The sequence below is a fragment of the Bufo gargarizans genome, chromosome 5, assembly GCF_014858855.1.
Source record: "Bufo gargarizans isolate SCDJY-AF-19 chromosome 5, ASM1485885v1, whole genome shotgun sequence".
In the NCBI taxonomy this organism is placed as follows: domain Eukaryota; kingdom Metazoa; phylum Chordata; class Amphibia; order Anura; family Bufonidae; genus Bufo; species Bufo gargarizans.
This window is the reverse complement of record NC_058084.1, coordinates 249,323,343-249,343,513: the sequence shown is the minus strand read 5'-3', so window position 1 is coordinate 249,343,513 and position 20,171 is coordinate 249,323,343.

Sequence of the window (20,171 nt, the reverse complement as noted above, 5' to 3'; positions counted from 1 at the left end):
CCATTTATAAGGCAAGAAATCCCACTTATTAAACCTGACAGGGCACACCTGTGAAGTGAAAACCATTTCAGGTGACTACCTCTTGAAGCTCATCAAGAGAATGCCAAGATGTGCAAAGCAATAATCAAAATAAAAGGTGGCTACTTTGAAGAACCTAGAATATGACATATTTTCAGTTGTTTCACACTTTTTTGTTATGTATATAATTCCACATGTGTTAATTCATAGTTTTGATGCCTTCATTGTGAATCTACAATTTTTATAGTCATGAAAATAAAGAAAACTCTTTGAATGAGAAGGTGTGTCCAAACTTTTGGTCTGTACTGTATGTATATATATATATATATATATATATATATATATATATATATACATATATATATTGTGTGGGGTTTAGCTCTTCTACGGGGATCATTCACACAAGTATCTTTGCCAGACACCAGGTCCAAACATCGCTTTATTTTGCACCTCAGCAAAAGAAACATAAATGATACAAAATAAACACCTGCCCGGCTGGGCTCTAACTAAACATAACCTGACTCACCTAAAGCACCGTTAACACACGGTCATAACATGCGGCTTTCCTAGCCCAATGTCCATCAGCCTCTTGGCTATACAGAGCACTGTTTACACATGGTCTAAAGTCCAGTGCCTTTATGGGGGAGTGTGGCCCAGTAGTCCTCCCGACTCCGGCCTTGTGACCACTTGGATCACGGCCCAAGCATCACGGCGTCCCACAACAATCTGGCTAGCACCTAGCCCCGTAGCCCCTCAGCCAGCCCAGCTGAGACCACTCTTCCAGAGCCTCCAGCAGGACTGTGTTTCACAAAAACTCTGTCTCCTTCCCTAGACTGGGAGCCACACCCAAGTTCAGCAACAGGATTAAATGCCATCCCTGGACATGGGCATATTCCAAAATCCCAGACTGGAACATTGGGAACAGGCACCCACCCAACACATTGCCTGTTCCCAGTAAAAGGCCGCCCTGGACTAGCTGGAGCCAGCTAAGCTAAGTAGCTTGGTGTCCACCAACTAGCTTAGTGGCTACCTATATCTAGGGCCTTTACTCCACCAAGGCCGGGCCCCTTGGTGACACACTACTGGTGCAAACAACACCCTTTTTTATGCTTCCCTGGGACTTTACTGCACCCATCACTATTCACAATATATATTTATTAATAGTACATCACATGTCAGGAAGGGGTTAACCTGTTAAAGTGTTAAAGATTATCAGTTGCTCTTGAATGATGATGTTGCTCTATCAGAAGGTAATTACTGGCTAGAAAAGAGTGTATAAGATAGGAGAGGAAAATTATATACCAATTAATTATCTGCAGAGTTTATATATTTGTCTCATTCTTGTTAATAACAACAATAACTATTATTTTTAATTTGTAAAGAAAGAATACAAATTTTGAACTGGTATTCTCTACTTAATCAAAATTCCAGATGATGAAATTTAAACATTATATCCAATTCTTACATGCCTTAGGGCTGTTTTATTCTGGGAATCTATTGTTAAAGGTCAGAGGAATAAGCAGTCCAAGCAAGAACATATACAAAAAGAAATGAGTAGGTTGGAGACAGGTTTGAAGAGGAAGGATATAGTGAAATTGTTAAGTTCCTTGTTATGACCTCAGAAAATGTAATGTGGTGTACTGCATGCCATGTCATAACCATGACAACCTTGGGTCTGTGTTAATAAATATGTATACCCTTATTTGCTCCTAGGCCCAATTTTTTTCTAAAGGCATAGTTAAGAAATTGATGATAACTGTGACTTCATTAGTGACATCATGAATTAGATCACAAGAAGCAGCAAAATAATTGCTGATAGCACATAGCATCACAGAGCAATAATTATATCAGCAATCATTTGGCTTAAAAATATGAACTGGCGGTGCACTCAAGGCAGTTTTGGGTCTCAGATAAGTTGATTAGTAAAGTATATTTATTTATTTTTCTCTTTATAGGTTTCTGGGCTGCATTGGCCCCTTTGTCAGACTGATTTTAGTCTGATGAAGGGGTCGCTCCGGGTCATAAGCATGTCACCTATAGACAGAAAAATAAATAAATTAACTTTACTAATCAACTCATCTGAGATCCAGAACTGCTTTGATTGTGCCGCCACCAATCCAGTACTTCTTCTGATTCTCCTTGGTGAGCAGAGCTGCCACACTACCACTACTCATCCTCTCTATTGCTCTGGTATTTTAGTGGTCCAGACCTCTTTTCCTTCCCATTCTTGGTAGGACTGACCGCTGGATTAGCTTATTTCCTGCTGGGACAGGCTATGGCTGACTTTCTGCCAGCACAGACTCTCGCTGCCCATAGAGCTATTATGTTCACTAATCTTCCCTGACTTATGGCTAGTTACTCAGGGATACTTAAGGCATCTTCTCCTGTTTGCAGATGCCTGAGTAAAAGGTTCCTAGCTTGCTAGTTCCTGCAAAGGTGTGCTGTATTTGTTTGTCTGACCGTGTGCTAACTTGTGCACTTTTACTGGATTTTGACCCTCTGATTCCTGATCTGACCTGTTCCTGGCTTCCAAATTGACCCTTTGCTTTCTTCTTTGACCTAAGACTGTTTATCACATTGCTCATATTCTTACTGGACCTACCTTGGCTCTCCTGATTATGGTTTAGCCTGACCCCTCAGTGCTCTTCACTGGTGTCTCTGACCCCTGTGGGTCAACTGTGAATTACACAGAAACTACTCCAAGAGATAGCACCCTGGTAGCTCCCCTAAAGGGTGATTGCAAAGGGACTGCAAGGATAACATCCTTGGAAATAGCCCAAAGCCAAATCTGTTTATTGACACAGTGGTTCCACATCCATTGTTCACATGATGCAATGCTGCATAGTTTCTGTTGCTGCTGTGGTGCTGTGCCTGTGGGTTTGTGGGGTCCAGTGCCCAGGGGACTTGGTATGATAGCAGGGGAGTTGTTGGGCTGTTTGGTCTCATCACTTGTAGGCTCTCGAACGGCATGTTTATTAATTGAATATGTGATCCATGCTTTTTTTCCTACAGATTGTGCCAAGCAGGATGCCCTGAACAGTTATTGTCCAACCATATAGTGCTTCCAGTAGTAATAATGTCACTCTATAATATCCCCAGTAGCAATATGCTCCTTCAGAATGACAGTAAAAATAAATCCTCCTGTAGTGCCTCCAACTTCCATATAGCCCCCTATAGTGCCCTAAGTTATAAAAATAAATAAAATAGCTGTAGTGCCCCAGTGATAATAATTCCTCTATACTGCCGCCGGTATTAATAATGAAACAAGTAGTGTATCTAGCAATAATAATGTCCTGTATAGTGCTCCCGATAATAATGATGTCCCCCTTATAGTGACCACAGTAGTAATAATGCCAGCTATAGTGTCCTCAGTACTAAAAAAAGACCCCTATAGTGCCGACATTAATTCATCGTATAGTGTCTACAGCACAGTAATGATGCCTTTAGTAATAATAAAAATGCCCATCTATAGTCCCCCTATATTATTTCTCCCTCCTCCAAGTGACTCGGGAAAGTAAAAAAAAAAAATTATGATCTAACTTTTACATCACGCAGCTATCTGTGCTGCAAGCCACATGTCTCTCCTGTCTTGTAGCCTGAGATGCTTGCAACCCAGTGCAGGCAATCACAAAGACATCATCCTATCTCACGCATGTCATTGCAGGCAGTTACAAAGTTATCATCACTTTGCAACTGCTTGCACAATTTATATGCTACCCCATAGGCTTCAAGCAGTGATGTACCTCCAATGGAGGCAGACCATGCAACAGCTATGGAACCCATAGGGGAAGGGGGCTTGAAAACCCTGTCACTAGTTAAACTTGGGAAGCTAAATGTGCAGAGGACAAGATAGCAGGTAGAGTACATATGTATGGGTCCACGCTAGGTTTCCACAGGCAGGCTTTCACTCACAGGAAGATTCTATGGAGATTCCACGATGTTACAGGCACATCTCCAATAACAATCCCGATACCGACCAGCAAAGTTTCTTTCCTCCTCTCCTTCAGGAGAAACAGAACATAGTGCAATACCCAGGGTGTTTAATATTCAGTAAGGTTTATTGTACTTTCAAACATCAATAGGTAAAAAGCGTGTGTAGAGGGGGAGCACTGGCAACAATTTCCACAAAAAATATGTATTTTAATCAGGGACCAATTTCATGCATCTTAAAGGGAAACTCTCAAAAATGTGGAGCCTAGAAAATTTTTATTTTAGGCCACGGGGGTACGGGCCCCAAAAATTAGGCATTCACCTGACAGAAAAGAACTTGTGATTATGTGGCTGGAGGTACCCATTAGGCGGTCACTGGATACAAATTTTACTGTAGGCCACTGGAATGCAGAGCCAAAAAACTTGCCATTTACCTGACAGAAAAGAATGTGTGATTATGTGGCTGGAGGTACATTAGGCGGTCACTGGATACAAATTTTAATGTAGGCCACTGGAGTACAGACCCAAAAATTAAGCATTCACCTGACAGAAAAGAACTTGTGATCATGTGGCCAGAGGTACATAAGGCGGTCACTGGATAAAAATTTTACAATAGGCCAGTACAGGACCCAAAAATTAGGCATTCACCTGACAGAAAAGAACTTGTGATGATGTGGCTAGAGGTACATTAGACGGTCACTAGATGAAAAAATTTACTGTAGGCCACTGGAGTACACACCCCAAAAATTAGCTATTCACCTGACAGAAAATAACTTGTGATTATGTGGCTGGAGGTACATTAGGCAGTCAGTGGATACAAATTTTACTGTAGGCCAGTACTGGTCTCAAAAAATTTGGCATTCACCTGACAGAAAATAACTTGTGATGATGTGGCTAGAGGTACATTAAGCGGTCACTGGATAAAAAAAAATTACAGTAGGCCACTACAGGCCCCAAAAATTAGGCATTCACCTGACAGAAAATAACTTGTGATGATGTGGCTAGAGGTACATTAGATGGTCACTAGATGAAAAAATTTACTGTAGGCCACTGGAGTACACACCCCAAAAATTAGCTATTCACCTGACAGAAAATAACTTGTGATTATGTGGCTGGAGGTACATTAGGCAGTCAGTGGATACAAATTTTACTGTAGGCCAGTACTGGTCCCCAAAAATTTGGCATTTGCCTGACAGAAAAGAACTTGTGATGATGTGGCTAGAGGTAAATTAGACGGTTACTGGATAAAAAAATTACTGTAGGCCACAGGAGTACAAACCCCAAAATTTGGTATTCACCTGATAGAAAAGAACTTGTGATTATGTGGCTGGAGGTATATTAGGCGGTCACTGGATAAAAATTTTACTGAAGGCCAGTACAGGCCCCAAAAATAAAGCATTCGCCTGACAGAAAATAACTTGTGATGATGTTGCTGGAGCTACATTAGGCGGTCACTGGATAAAAAGTTTACTGTAGGCCAGTACAGGTCCCAAAAATAAAACATTCACCTGACAGAAAAGAACTTGTGATTATGAGGCTAGAGGTACATTAGGCAGTCACTGGATACACATTTTACTGTAGGCCACTGCAGTAAAGGCCCCAAAAACGAGCCATTCACCTGACAGAAAAGGGATTTTATGCCGCTGTATATACATAAGACAAGGACCATTCTTTGTTCTGTGTGGTGGCGGATATGTCTGGGCTTGCATGAGGAAATTCAATTAAACTTGGTTGTCACAGGTGTTTAATTTCTCCGAGATCCATGCCTCATTGATTTTTAAAAATGTGAGGTAGTCCACACTGTCGTGAGCTAGGCGAGTGCGCTTATCGATCACAATCCCCCCTTGCTACGCTGAACGTCGTTTCGGACAGGACACTCGACGAGGGGACAGCCAAGAGTTCCATGGCAAATAGTGCCAGCTCTGGCCACAGGTCAAGCCTGCACACCCAGAAGTCCAGGGGTTCCCCGCTTCTCAGAGCGTCCACATCTGCCGTTAACCCGATGTAGTCGGAAACCTGTTAGTCTAGGCATGCCCTGAGACTGGAACCGGAGGCGGCTGTCGAAGCGACCAGCACATCTTCAAACCGCCCTCTTCTTGCAGGCGTGTTATAATTGGTACCCGCACCAGTTTCGCTGTGGGTGGAAATTCCTCTTCCAGTGCCTGCAACAGTAGAATGAAGCATCTCTCGCAGCAAGGCCTGGAAATGCTGCATTCTGCCAGCCCTCTGTGATGCTGGTAACATGTCCGCTATTTAGTGTTTGTACCAGGTGTGTAAGTATGTTGCCACTCAGGACAGGTCCTTGCCCTTTATGCTTTTTATACGTGGGTCCCTCTTCAAAAACTGGAGCATGAAGGCCCCCATTTGCAGTAAATTGGAGGTGGTGGAGCGCACTGGCTCCTGCTCATCGCCCAGGAGAATATCGTCCTCCGTCTCCTCCCCCCAGCCTTGGACAACACCAGGGATCCCCCAAAAGATTAAAGTCCCCCTCAAAGCCTGCTCTTCTTGTCTTCTTGCTCCTTCTAATCTCCCCAGCCACCATACTCCTCTGAATCCTCTTCAGATCATCAGATTCCTGCTGACTTGTCTCAGATGGAGTAGCCCCCCCCCCCAGTAAATATTTCAGCATTGTGACTTCCTCATCTTTCAGCTCCTGCTCCTCGACGGCTTGATTAATGACATGACACAATGTGCGATTCATAAAGAAGGTATAAGTTATGATGTCACTGATGGCACCCTGGCTGAGACTGACCAGTTTGGTGATCTTATTAAATGGCCGCAGAAGTCTGCATGCGCAGCCACTGGCACGGTAAAAAGAAACCAAGCTCTACAGAACCTGTCCTGCTGTCGAGTTTGTACAGGTTGTCATTAACGCCACCACAATGGATTTGACATGAAACAAACAAGATGTGCTTTAACTGCAGGTTGTCAGCTTTAATTTGAGGGCACTAACATCTAAATCAGGTGAACGGTGTAGGAATTACAACAGTTTGCATTTGTGCCTTCCACTTGTTAAGGAACCAAAAGTAATGGGACAGAATAATAATCATAAATCAAACTTTCACTTTTTAATACTTGGTTGCAAATCCTTTGCAGTCAATTACAGCCTGAAGTCTAGAACGCATAGACATCACCAGACACTGGGTTTCATCCCTGGTGATGCTCTGCCAGGCCTCTACTGTAACTGTCTTCAGTTCCTGCTTGTTCTTGGGGCATTTTCCCTTCAGTTTTGTCTTAAGCAACTGAAATGCATGCTCAATCAGATTCAGGTCAGGTGATTGACTTGGCCATTGCATAACATTCCACTTCTTTCCCTTAAAAAAAACTCTTTGGTTGCCTTTGCAGTATGCTTTGGGTCATTGTCTATCTGCACTATGAAGCGCCATCTAATGAGTTCTGAAGCATTTGGCTGAATATGAACAGATAATATTGCCTGAAACACTTCAGAATTCATCCTGCTGCTTTTGTCAGCAGTCACATAATCAATAAATACAAGAGAACCAGTTCCATTGGCAGCCATACATGCCCACGCCATGACACTACCACCACCATGCTTCACTGATGAGGTGGTATGCTTAGGATCATGAGCAGTTCCTTTGCTTCTCCATACTCTTCTCTTCTTATCACTCTGGTACAAGTTGATCTTGGTAACATCTGTCCATAGGATGCTGTTCCAAAACTGTGAAGGCTTTTTTAGATGTTGTTTGGCAAACTCTAATCTGGCCTTCCTGTTTTTGAGGCTCACCAATGGTTTACATCTTGTGGTGAACCCTCTGCATTCACTCTGGTGAAGTCTTCTCTTGATTGTTGACTTTGACACACATGCACCTACCTCCTGGAGACTGTTCTTGATCTGGTCAACTGTTGTGAAGGGTGTTTTCTTCACCAGGGAAAGAATTCTTCGGTCACCTACCACTGTTGTTTTCCATGGTCTTCTTGGTCTTTTGGTGTTGCTGAGCTCACCGGTGCATTCCTTCTTTTTAAGAATGTTCCAAACAGTTTTGTTGGCCTTGCCTAATGTTTTTTTGCTATCTCTCTGATAGGTTTGTTTTGTTTTTCAGCCTAATGATGGCTTGCTTCACTGATAGTGACAGCTCTTTGGATTTCATCTTGACAGTTGACAGCAACAGATTCCAAATGCAAATAGCACACTTGAAATGAACCCTGGCCTTTTTATCTGCTCATTGTAATTTGGATAATGAGGGAATAACACACACCTGGCCATGGAACAGCTGAGAAGCCAATTGTCCCATTACTTTTGGTCCCTTAATAAGTGGTAGGCACATATGCAAACTGTTGTAATTCCCACACCGTTCACCTGATTTGGGTGTAAATACCCTCAAATTAAAGCTGACAGTCTGCAGTTAAAGCACATATTGTTTGTTTCATTTCAAATTGTGGTGGTGTATAGAGCTAAAATTTTTAGAATTGTGTTGATTTCCCAATATTTATGGACCTGACTTTACAATGTGGATTTCCAGCGCATTGGTCTGTCACAAATCAGACGTCTGACGGGCAAGTGGTGTCGCCGCTGAACATCAGCAAGGCAAGCCATGGCCGTGTAAGATCTAAAGTGGCCAGAGATTTTCCTGGCCTGCCACAAGACGCTCAGGACCCCTTGGTATTTGACAACGAATCGCTGCACAACTAAGTTCAGGACATGTGCCATTCACGGTGCGTGTGTCATTTTGCCCTGTTTCTGCAGATTGGCACCGTCGCACACCACTTTATCAACTGTCAAAAATCGGCCTGTGACGGCAGAGGAGAAAGCAGTGCAGGATCAGTGTGGCTCTTGGCTTCCAGGCACAACAGCCGCAGCACAGAATGGCAACGTCTCACTTGGCACGTCGAATAGGTTCTGGGGAGCTTGGGGGCGCAGCGGAAGAGGCGGTAGCAGAGGAATAGGAGGAGTCAGCCGAGGAGTAGACAGAGGATGGAGTAGGAGGAGGAGAAGAAGAGGCAGGTCTGCATGCAATCCAAATCCAGATGGGAGCCACGGGTTGCATACTTGACGGCAGTCAGAAGGTTCTCCCAGTGGGAAATAAATGTTATGTACCTTCCTTGCCCATGTTAGCTAGACCACGTGTCTGTGGTCAGATGTATCTTGGCACCGACACTGTGTGCCAGAGATATATTCACTTGCTGCTGAATGTGGCCATATAGCTCTGGGATGCCCTTCTAAGAGAAATATTTTTTTCCAGGGACCTTTCATTGCAGTGTGCCAATGGCCATAAATTTTCTAAAGGCCTCCGAGTCCAGCAGTTTATATGGCAGTAGTTGGGGGGCTAGCAGTTTCTGACAAGCCAGCTATCAGCCATTGGGCAAGAGGGTTATATGGCATTATCAACCGAACATTTTGGCCACGGAAGCCTGCTTTCTGCCAGATGAACGTGATGCTGGCACGGTGGAAGGTGTAGAGCGGAGAAGAGGCAGGACGTGGAGCGCCGGGAGTGTGGCTTTGTGGGTTCTGATGGCATTGCTCTAACTGTGAGGCAGGTGCCTTCTTAACCACCTCCTGTCCGCCCACAGAATATAAACGTCCGGGAGGTGGTTCTCTATCTCTGAATGGACGTTTTAAAACGTCCATTCAGAGATCACAGCTGCAAGCTAATCGGGCTGCTGATCGGGTTGCCCGCTGTCAGTGACAGCAGGGCAACCATTAGAGAAGGCAGGGACAGTGCCCAGGTGTCTCTGCCTTCTAGATCGCTGTATATCACCGAGCGCTGTGTATACAGAGCAGGAAGCGCTATGCACTTCCTGGTCCGGCGGTCATGTGATTGCCGGGGCCGGAGAGTGCAGGAGCTGTGAAGTCTTTCAGAGACCTCGATCAGCCCTGCACTGAGGCAGTACAGTGCTGTATTGCTCTCAGAACATGGACACATTAAAACATATTATTTTTTTTTCAAAAAATGCTATTATTGTGTAAAACTTAAATAAATAAGAAAAAAATAAACATATTAGGTATTGCCACATCCATAACGATCTGCTCTATAAAAATGTCACTTGACTGAACCCCTCAGGTGAATGCTGTGAAAATAAATAAAAACTGTGCTAAAACAACTAATTTTTTGGTTGCCCATAAAGTGTTATAATGAATGATCAAAAAATCATATGTACCCAAAAATAGTACCAATAAAACTGGCATCTTATCCCCTAGTTTCCAAAATGGGGTCACTTCTTTGGAGTTTCTACTGTAAGGGTGCATCAGGGGGGCTTCAAATGGGACAAGGCATCTTAAGACCATGTGGCGCTCCTTTTCTTCTGTGCCCTGCTGTGTGCCCATACAGCAGTTTATGACCACATGTGGGGTGTTTCTGTAAACCGCAGAATCTGGGTAATAAATATTGAGTTTTGTTTGGCTGTTAACCATTGATGTGTAAAAGAATAAATTGGATTAAAATGGAAAATCTGCCCAAAAAGTGAAATTCAAAATGTTTATCTCCATTTTCCTTTAATTCTTGTGGAACACCTAAAGGGTTAACAAAGTTTGTAAAATCGGTTTTAAGTAACTTGAGGGGTGTAGTTTCTACAATGTGGTCATTTATGGGGATATCCACTATGTAGGCCCCACAAAGTGACTTCAGACCTGAACTGGTCCTTAAAAAGTGGGAATTGCTTCTAAACTTCTAAGCCTTCTAACGTCCTAAAAAAATTTAATTACATTTCCAAAATGATGCCAAAATAAAGTAGACATATGGAGAATGTTAAGTAATAAATATTTTATGAGGTATCACGATACAAATTTTTCAAACTTTTGGGTAAATTTGGGATTTTTTCATAAATAAAGGTGAAATATATTGACTCAAATTTATGACTAGCATGAAGGACAATGTGTCATGAGAAAACAGTCTATAAATGGCTTGGATAAGTAAAAGCGTTCCAAAGTTATTACCACATAAAGTGAGATATGTCAGATTTACAAAATTAGGCTTGGTCAGGAAGGGGGCAAATGGTCCAGATGTGAAGTGGTTAAAGGGTTTCTACCACTTCGGTTGCACATATTTAGCTGTCAGACACTAGCGATCCGCTAGTGTCTGCTCTGCCCAACTATCCTAATATAATTGCTTTTGGGGCAGCCGTTTTGCTAAAAAAAGAACTTTTATTAATATGCTAATGAGCCTCTAGGTGCTATGGGGGCGTCATTAGCACCTAGAGGCTCCGTCTACCTTCAGAAACTGCCGCCGCCCAGCGCGTCCCTCCAGCCCGCCCATCTCCTCCTGAATGCGATCCTCCTTGTGAGCGCCTGTATTCGGCGCATGCGCAGTGAATGTCTGACAGTTTCCCTGCTCAGACATCTCCACTGCGCCTGTTCCTCGGAGCACTATGGCGTCATCGCGCAGGCGCAGTGGAGATGTCTGAGCAAGGAAGCGGTCAGACATTCACTGCGCATGCGCAGAATACATACGCTCACAAGGAGGATCGCATTCAGGAGGAGATGGGCGGGCTGGAGGGACGCGCTCGGCGGCGGCAGTTTCTGAAGGTAGACGGAGCCTCTAGGTGCTAATGACGCCCCCATAGCACCTAGAGGCTCATTAGCATATTAATAAAAGTTCTTTTTTTAGCAAAACGGCTGCCCCAAAAGCAATTATATTAGGAAAGTTGGGCAGAGCAGACACTAGCGGATCGCTAGTGTCTGACAGCTAAATATGTGCAACCGAAGTGGTAGAAACCCTTTAAGGCGGTCGTCCCTAGGTGAGTGCTGGGCTTACCACAACTTATGCCCTGACAGCACAGGCTGCAGAAGGCAACACTATTGTCAGCAGCTGACACATAAAAAAAAAAAACCCACACTGCGGAGCCATGTGCCGGCATCCTGGGAGCGCCAGAAGTGACTGTACATGGTGGATGGCTAGCTCCAGATACATTTACAGTCTGCTTTTTGTCTCCTGTTCCCTGCGAGCTGTGCCTGCTTCTCCTCCTTATACTCCCTCTCTGCTGATCCGTCTCACCCTCTGAACTCCCCTCCTTTTCCTTACTTGTAGGCACCCATGTGATGTCCATCAACACGTCATCATTGTCACGTTCACCACCACTGACATTAGAAATCTCGAAGTAGACAACACAGCGGGGATCTCCCTCCTTGGGCTAATCTGGGTACTGTAGTCAGACCGCTGGGTGGAAGCCGTTGCTACATCCTCTTCCTTATCAGATGTCATGAATGGCTGTACATCGGTAAGGTCTGTGAATGGATGGGAAAATAATTCCTCTAACTTGAGTGGAGGGGCTATGGTGGAAGTGGTGGCGGTGGTGGAGTATTTGGGGGTGCACATAGCAGAGAGTGAGGAGGGTGCAGATACAGAGGATGAGGAGGGCGCAGAAGCAGAAGGCTGAGTAAGCCACTTAACCAACTCCAACTTCCCACATAGGCTCCGGCCTGGTGCACCTGCCCGACACATACCACCCCTGCAGAACGGCCTGCCTCTTCCTTTGCCTGTCAAAATTACTCTAGGGACTTAGGCACAGAGAAGAGCAGTATTTGTAGAAGCAAGTATATTGCAGGCCTCAATAAATATTTGGTTGAAACAGGTGTATTGAACCCCTTAATTAGTATTTTGTGGAAGCAGGTATATCACAGGCCTCAATCAATATTTGGTGGTAACAGATATATTGAACCCCTTACTAGGTATTTTCCTGAAGCAGGTATATCACAGGCCTCAGTCAATATTTGGTAGAAACAGGTATATCAAACCCCTTAATCAGTATTTTGTGGAAGCAGGTATATTGCAGCCCTCAATCAGTATTTTGTGGAAGCAGGTACATCAAACCCCTTAATCAGTGTTTTGTGGAGCAGGCATATCGCAGGCCTTAATCAATATTTGGTGGAAACAGATATATTTAACACCTTAATCAGTATTTTGTGGACGCAGGTATATAGTTGGCCTTAATTAATATTTGGTGGAAGCAGGTATATCAAATCCCTTAATCAGTATTTTCTGGAAGCAGGTATAGCACAGTATTTGGGGGTGCACACAGCAGAGAGTGAGGAGGGAGCAGATACAGAGGGTGAGGAGGGTGCAGAAGCGGAAGGCTGAGTGAGCCACTCAACCAACTCTGGTGCTCACTTTGAAGTAATCGCACGCACCTTTTCCAACTTTCCACTTAGGCTATGGCCTGGTGCACCTGCCTGACACCTACCACCCTGCAGACCGGCCTGCCTCTTCCTTTGCCTGTCATTTTCAAAATGACTCTAGGGACTTAGGCAAAGAGAAGAGCAGTATTTGTGGAAGCAAGTATATTGCAGGCCTCAATCAATATTTGGAGGAAACAGATATATCAAACCCTTTAATAGGTATTTTCTGGAAGCAGGTATATGATAGGGCTCAATCAATATTTGGTGGAAGCAGGTATATCAAACCACTTATTTAGTATTTTGTGGAAGCAGGTATATCGTAAACCTCAATCAATATTTGGTGGAAGCCAGTATATCAAACCCCTTAATTAATATTTTATGGAAGCAGGTATATCGCAGGTCTATCAATATTTATTAGAAACAGGTATATCAAACCCCTTACCTTATGAAATGGTATAGCTCAATAAGTTGTATTAGCCCATAATAACATCCTAGAAATGTCAGGATTTGTAGTGCTCTCCTAATTTATCAATCTCCATATAATGTCCACTGTTGCTATATAATAACAGTCTGGTTATACCTATCTCCCTGTAATGTCCTTTTAAGTCCTATAATAACAGTCTGGGCATGCTGGGAGTTGTAGTTTTCATCTTTTAGCCCCTCCATGTATTGCATTCTAATTTTCAATAATAACAACGCAATTATGTTACACTAACTTGTGACTAATCTTAGTGCAGCACCAAAGTACCATTGCCATTTGCCTTATCTGCCTGGGGTACCAAAATACTTCGTCCTGGCCCTGTTGCTCTACCAGCATACAATGCACTATGATATATCTAACCAATCCAGACCTGACCTGAGTCAGCAGTATTACTAGTCCAGACTCCAGTTCAGTGCTGAGAAGATCTCCCCTAGTCTCTGACTGCACTCTGCCACAGTGACAGCCAGCACAAACCATAAGTCGGCACTGGAGGGGAGGGAGTGAAATGACAGCAGGCACAGTTCATGGGGGGGGGGGGGGGGTATGACACACTATATAATAAGCAACACAGGCATAGTCCATTGGGGTGGGAAGGATGGCATGTACATAGCCTAAGGGGTGCTTTGGGTGGCTCATAAAACTACTGCAGCAGCAGCACAGTTCATGGGCGGTCTGATAGTATTCTAGACACAGTTCATGGGACAACATCATAATACTGCAGAAGATCCTCATGGTCAGGGTTAAAAGAAGTGGGTTGGGGGAAATTTGTAAAGAATTCAGACTTGCAGTGCATAAATCGCTGCCTGATGGTTGATAAGATTAAAAGGTACATTTATTTTCTTTGTAGGTGAAAAGAGGGTGCGGCAAGTACAAATACAGCACACCTTTGTAGGAACTATCTAGGAACCTTTTACTCAGACATCTTCAAACAGGAGAAGGTGCCTTAACACTTTAAAGGGAACCTGTCACCGGGATTTTGTGTATAGAGCTGAGGACATGGGCTGCTAGATGGCCGCTAGCACATCCGCAATATCCAGTCTCCATAGCTCTGTGTGCTTTTATTGTGGAAAAAAAACTATTTGATACATATGCAAATTAAGCTGAGATGAGTCCTGTCCCTGACTCATCTCACATACAGGACTCATCTCAGGTTAATTTGCATATGTATCAAATCGGTTTTTTAAACCAATAAAAGCACACAGAGCTATGGGGACTGGGTATTGTGGTTGTGCTAGTGGCCATCTAGCAACCCATGTCCTCAGCTCTATACACAAAATCCCGGTGACAGGTTCCCTTTAAGGACCTTGCCATTTTTCACCTTAAAGAGGACCTTTCACTAGTTTAAAAACTAAAAACTAACTATATCTGTGGGCAGAGCAGCTCCGGTGTCTGCAGCTCCCTCTGTTGTACTGGGCAGAGTTTTTGTATTAGGGTTGCCCCTTGCTGCAGCGCTGGCCAATCGCAGCGCACAGCTCATAGCCTGGGAGTCCCAGGCTATGAGCTGTGCGCTGCGATTGGCCAGCGCTGCAGCAAGGGACATGCCTAATATAAAAACTCTGCCCAGTACAACAGAGGGAGCTGCAGACACCGGAGCCTATACCGGGCGAACGGAGCGGCGCCCAGACATACTAGTAAGTGCAGGGGGACCCCTGGGCTCCGCTCTGCCCACAGATATAGTTAGTTTTTAGTTTTTAAACTAGTGAAAGGTCCTCTTTAAGAACCAGGCCGTTTTTTGGAAACTTGACATATGTCACTTTATGTGATGATAACTTCGAAATGCTTTTACTTATCCAAGCTATTCTGAAATTGTTTTCTCGTAACACATTGTACTTCATGATAGTGAAAAATTTTAGTCGATATAATTCACCTTTATTTATAAAAAAAATCCCAAATTTACTGAAAATTTTGAAAAATTTTCCATCTTTTTTTAAATTAGAATTTCTCTGCTTTTAAGGTAGATAGTGATACATTATAAGAGTTATTACATTAGATAACCCATATGTCCACTTTCATGTTTGCATCATTTTGTAAATGTAATTTTTTTAGGATCTTATAAGGTTTAGAATTTTAGAGGCAAATTTTTAAGAAAATTTCTAAAACCCACTGTTTTAAGAACCACTTCAATTCTAAAGTCACTTTGTTGGGCTTACATAGTGGAAAACATCCATAAATATTTTAGAAACTAGACCCCTCAAGCTATTCAAAACAGATTTTACTTACCTTTTTAACCCTTTAGATGTTCCACAAGAATTAAAGGAAAAGGAGATGACATTTTTAAATTTAACTTTTTTGACAGATTCTCCATTTTAATTCATTTTTTTCCTGTAACATATCAAGGGTTAACAGCCAAATAAAACTCAATATTTATTACCCTGGATCTGCAGTTTACAGAAACACCCCATATGTGGTTGTAAACTTCTGTACGGGAACATGGCAGAGTGAACAATTTTTGAAAGAAAAACAATCATGTTTTTATGTCTCCATTTTCAGAAAGTCAAATCTCTTTTTTGGGGAGATTGTCCTAGTTAGGGTCTCATTTTTTGCGGGATGAGATGACGGTTTGATTGGTACTATTTTGGGGTACATACTACTTTTTGATTGTTTGGTATTCCACTTTTTGTGATCTATGGTGACAAAATAAATTTTTGGGCATTTTTTTTTAATTTTTTAATTTTTTTACCTAATGTGTTTGTTTTACCTAATGTTTTTTTTGTTTTGTTTTAAACAATAAAAGCATTTTTTAAACAAAAAAAATGTTTTTATGTATCTGTTTTCTAAAAGCCATATCTTTTTTATTTTTTGGCCGATTGTCTTATGTAGGATCTCATGTTTTGTGGCATGAGATGATGGTTTTATTGGTATTATTTTTGGGTACATATGACTTTTTGATTGCTTGGCATTACACTTTTTGTGATAAAACATGACAAAAAAATAGCTTTTTTAGCACAGTTTTTTTTTTTTTTTTTGACAGTGTTGACCAGACGAGGTGGATCATGGGATATTTTTATAGATTAGGTTTTTACGGACGCAGAGATACCTAATATGTGTGTTTTTTATTTTTTATATTTTTAACAATTTTATATATCTCTTTTTATAGTAAATGGGCTTTTTTATTGAAACTTTACATTTTTGTTATTGTTAAAAATACTCTTATTTTAATTTTATTATTTATTATTGAGAAACCTTGGCGCGGTGCTCGGGCTCAGACATGTCCTCCTAGTAGGATATGTTGGCTAATCTCTCAATTTTATCATCAGTTTGAGGGTTTAGTAAGTCCACAGTGTGCACCTGTTTTTTTTTTATTATTATATTGATTATCACATCCACATAATTGCTATCTTGTGTAGGATGTCTATTGTGGTACTTGTGGTCCGCTGCGGGCATCCTCCACTGTATGCATTTTGCTGAGGATCGCCATTAGCAATGGGCCACAAGAGCAGGATTTGCTCCCCTGTTTATATATGCACAACTGCATATGGGTTTTAGCACTTCCTGCCTGTTTAATACCACACCATTTTTTTCAGTTTGTTATGAGGATGAAAATATAGTTGAATTCAGGAGGACACCTGTGGCTGTTAGCCTGGTATGTAAGTACCTGACACTCTTAACACTGGGAATGCCAGGTCATTTAGTACTCACCAGGACTTCCTGGAAGAGTTTATGGCCAGCTCACCTCCGCCTTTGTGAACCCAATCAAATAGGCCAGAATAGGTGAGAACCAGCAGCAGACTAATTCCTTTAGATAAAGTGGTAGAAATTCTAGCAAATTTTATTCTTTATTTCAATTAATTTAAATGCATATTTCAAGGAACTTGATATGTTGAATATCCAGTTATGTGCTCTTCTGTAGGAATCACTTTAACAGCTGGAAAACAATTCAGAATATTTTTGTTAAATTGCTATCAATGTTTATACTTTCCATGTAACAACCTGAACCAAAAATCTGTCGGAAGTAGTGTAAAATGATTAGGATATTCCCACAAACAGTGGAACATTCCTCTTGTTTTACATCATTTCCATTTCTAGATGATCATTTCCTGCTCTAGACAAGAGCACATCTTGGCTCACTTTTTTTTCCATTAATCTAATAGATCTATTAAAATAATAAGATGTACCAAAATTAGATAGTTTTTCTTATACTATTGTATCTGGATTATTGCTACCAAATCCCCCTCACTGTATGCATCTGAAAAACAGACACATTATTTTAAATGTTAGAATATTAAACTTTTATATGATGGTGAAATAGATTAAATAAGTTTAAAATAGGCGATTATCACGGTACTCAAGGTGACATGTTTCTATTCCCTTACTCCTAAGGCTGAGTGAATAAGAGGTCTGCAAGACAGCAAGAATGCAAGTCTACCATATAGCAGTTGAACAGTGACAGTTTCAATAGGAACTCATCAAATTCATACATATAACTAGAGTTGAGCGAACACCTGGATGTTCGGGTTCGAGAAGTTCGGCCGAACATCCCGGAAATGTTCGGGTTCGGGATCCGAACCCGATCCGAACTTCGTCCCGAACCCGAACCCCATTGAAGTCAATGGGGACCCGAACTTTTCGGCACTAAAAAGGCTGTAAAACAGCCCAGGAAAGAGCTAGAGGGCTGCAAAAGGCAGCAACATGTAGGTAAATCCCCTGCAAACAAATGTGGATAGGGAAATGAATTAAATTAAAAATTAAATAAATAAAAATTAACCAAAATCAATTGGAGAGAGGTTCCATAGCAGAGAATCTGGCTTCCCGTCACCCACCACTGGAACAGTCCATTCTCAGATATTTAGGCCCCGGCACCCAGGCAGAGGAGAGAGGTCCCGTAACAGAGAATCTGTCTTCATGTCAGCAGAGAATTAGTCTGCATGTCATAGCAGAGAATGAGGCTTCACGTCAGCCACCACTGCAACAGTCCATTGGCATATATTTAGGCCCAGCACCCAGGCAGAGGAGGGAGGTCCCGTAACAGAGAATCTGTCTTCATGTCAGCAGAGAATTAGTCTGCATGTCATAGCAGAGAATGAGGCTTCACGTCAGCCACCACTGCAACAGTCCATTGGCATATATTTAGGCCCAGCACACACACAGGCAGAGGAGAGAGGTCCCGTAACAGAGAATCTGGCTTCATGTCAGCAGAGAATCAGTCTGCATGTCATAGCAGAGAATGAGGCTTCACGTCAGCCACCACTGCAACAGTCCATTGGCATATATTTAGGCCCAGCACACACACAGGCAGAGGAGAGAGGTCCCGTAACAGAGGATCTGGCTTCATGTCAGCAGAGAATCAGTCTGCATGTCATAGCAGAGAATCAGGCTTCACGTCAGCCACCACTGCAACAGTCCATTGTCATAAATTTAGGCCCAGCACCCAGGCAGAGGAGAGAGGTCCCGTAACAGACAATCTGGCTTCATGTCAGCAGAGAATTAGTCTGCATGTCATAGCAGAGAATGAGGCTTCACGTCAGCCACCACTGCAACAGTCCATTGGCATATATTTAGGCCTAGCACACAGGCAGAGGAGAGAGGTCCCGTAACAGACAATCTGGCTTCATGTCAGCAGAGAATCAGTCTGCATGTCATAGCAGAGAATGAGGCTTCACGTCACCCACCACTGCAACAGTCCATTGGCATATATTTAGGCCTAGCACACAGGCAGAGCAGAGAGGTCCCGTAACAGACAATCTGGCTTCATGACAGCAGAGAATCAGTCTGCATGTCATAGCAGAGAATGAGGCTTCACGTCACCCACCACTGCAACAGTCCATTGGCATATATTTAGGCCTAGCACACAGGCAGAGCAGAGAGGTCCCGTAACAGACGATCTGGCTTCATGTCAGCAGAGAATCAGTCTGCATGTCATAGCAGAGAATGAGGCTTCACGTCAGCCACCACTGCAACAGTCCATTGGCATATATTTAGGCCCAGCACCCAGGCAGAGGAGGGAGGTCCCGTAACAGAGAATCTGTCTTCATGTCAGCAGAGAATTAGTCTGCATGTCATAGCAGAGAATGAGGCTTCACGTCAGCCACCACTGCAACAGTCCATTGGCATATATTTAGGCCCAGCACACACACAGGCAGAGGAGAGAGGTCCCGTAACAGAGAATCTGTCTTCATGTCAGCAGAGAATTAGTCTGCATGTCATAGCAGAGAATCAGGCTTCACGTCACCCACCACTGCAACAGTCCATTGGCATATATTTAGGCCCAGCACCCAGGCAGAGGAGGGAGGTCCCGTAACAGAGAATCTGTCTTCATGTCAGCAGAGAATTAGTCTGCATGTCATAGCAGAGAATGAGGCTTCACGTCAGCCACCACTGCAACAGTCCATTGGCATATATTTAGGCCCAGCACACACACAGGCAGAGGAGAGAGGTCCCGTAACAGAGAATCTGTCTTCATGTCAGCAGAGAATTAGTCTGCATGTCATAGCAGAGAATGAGGCTTCACGTCAGCCACCACTGCAACAGTCCATTGGCATATATTTAGGCCCAGCACACACACAGGCAGAGGAGAGAGGTCCCGTAACAGACAATCTGGCTTCATGTCAGCAGAGAATTAGTCTGCATGTCATAGCAGAGAATGAGGCTTCACGTCACCCACCACTGCAACAGTCCATTGGCATATATTTAGGCCCAGCACCCAGGCAGAGGAGGGAGGTCCCGTAACAGAGA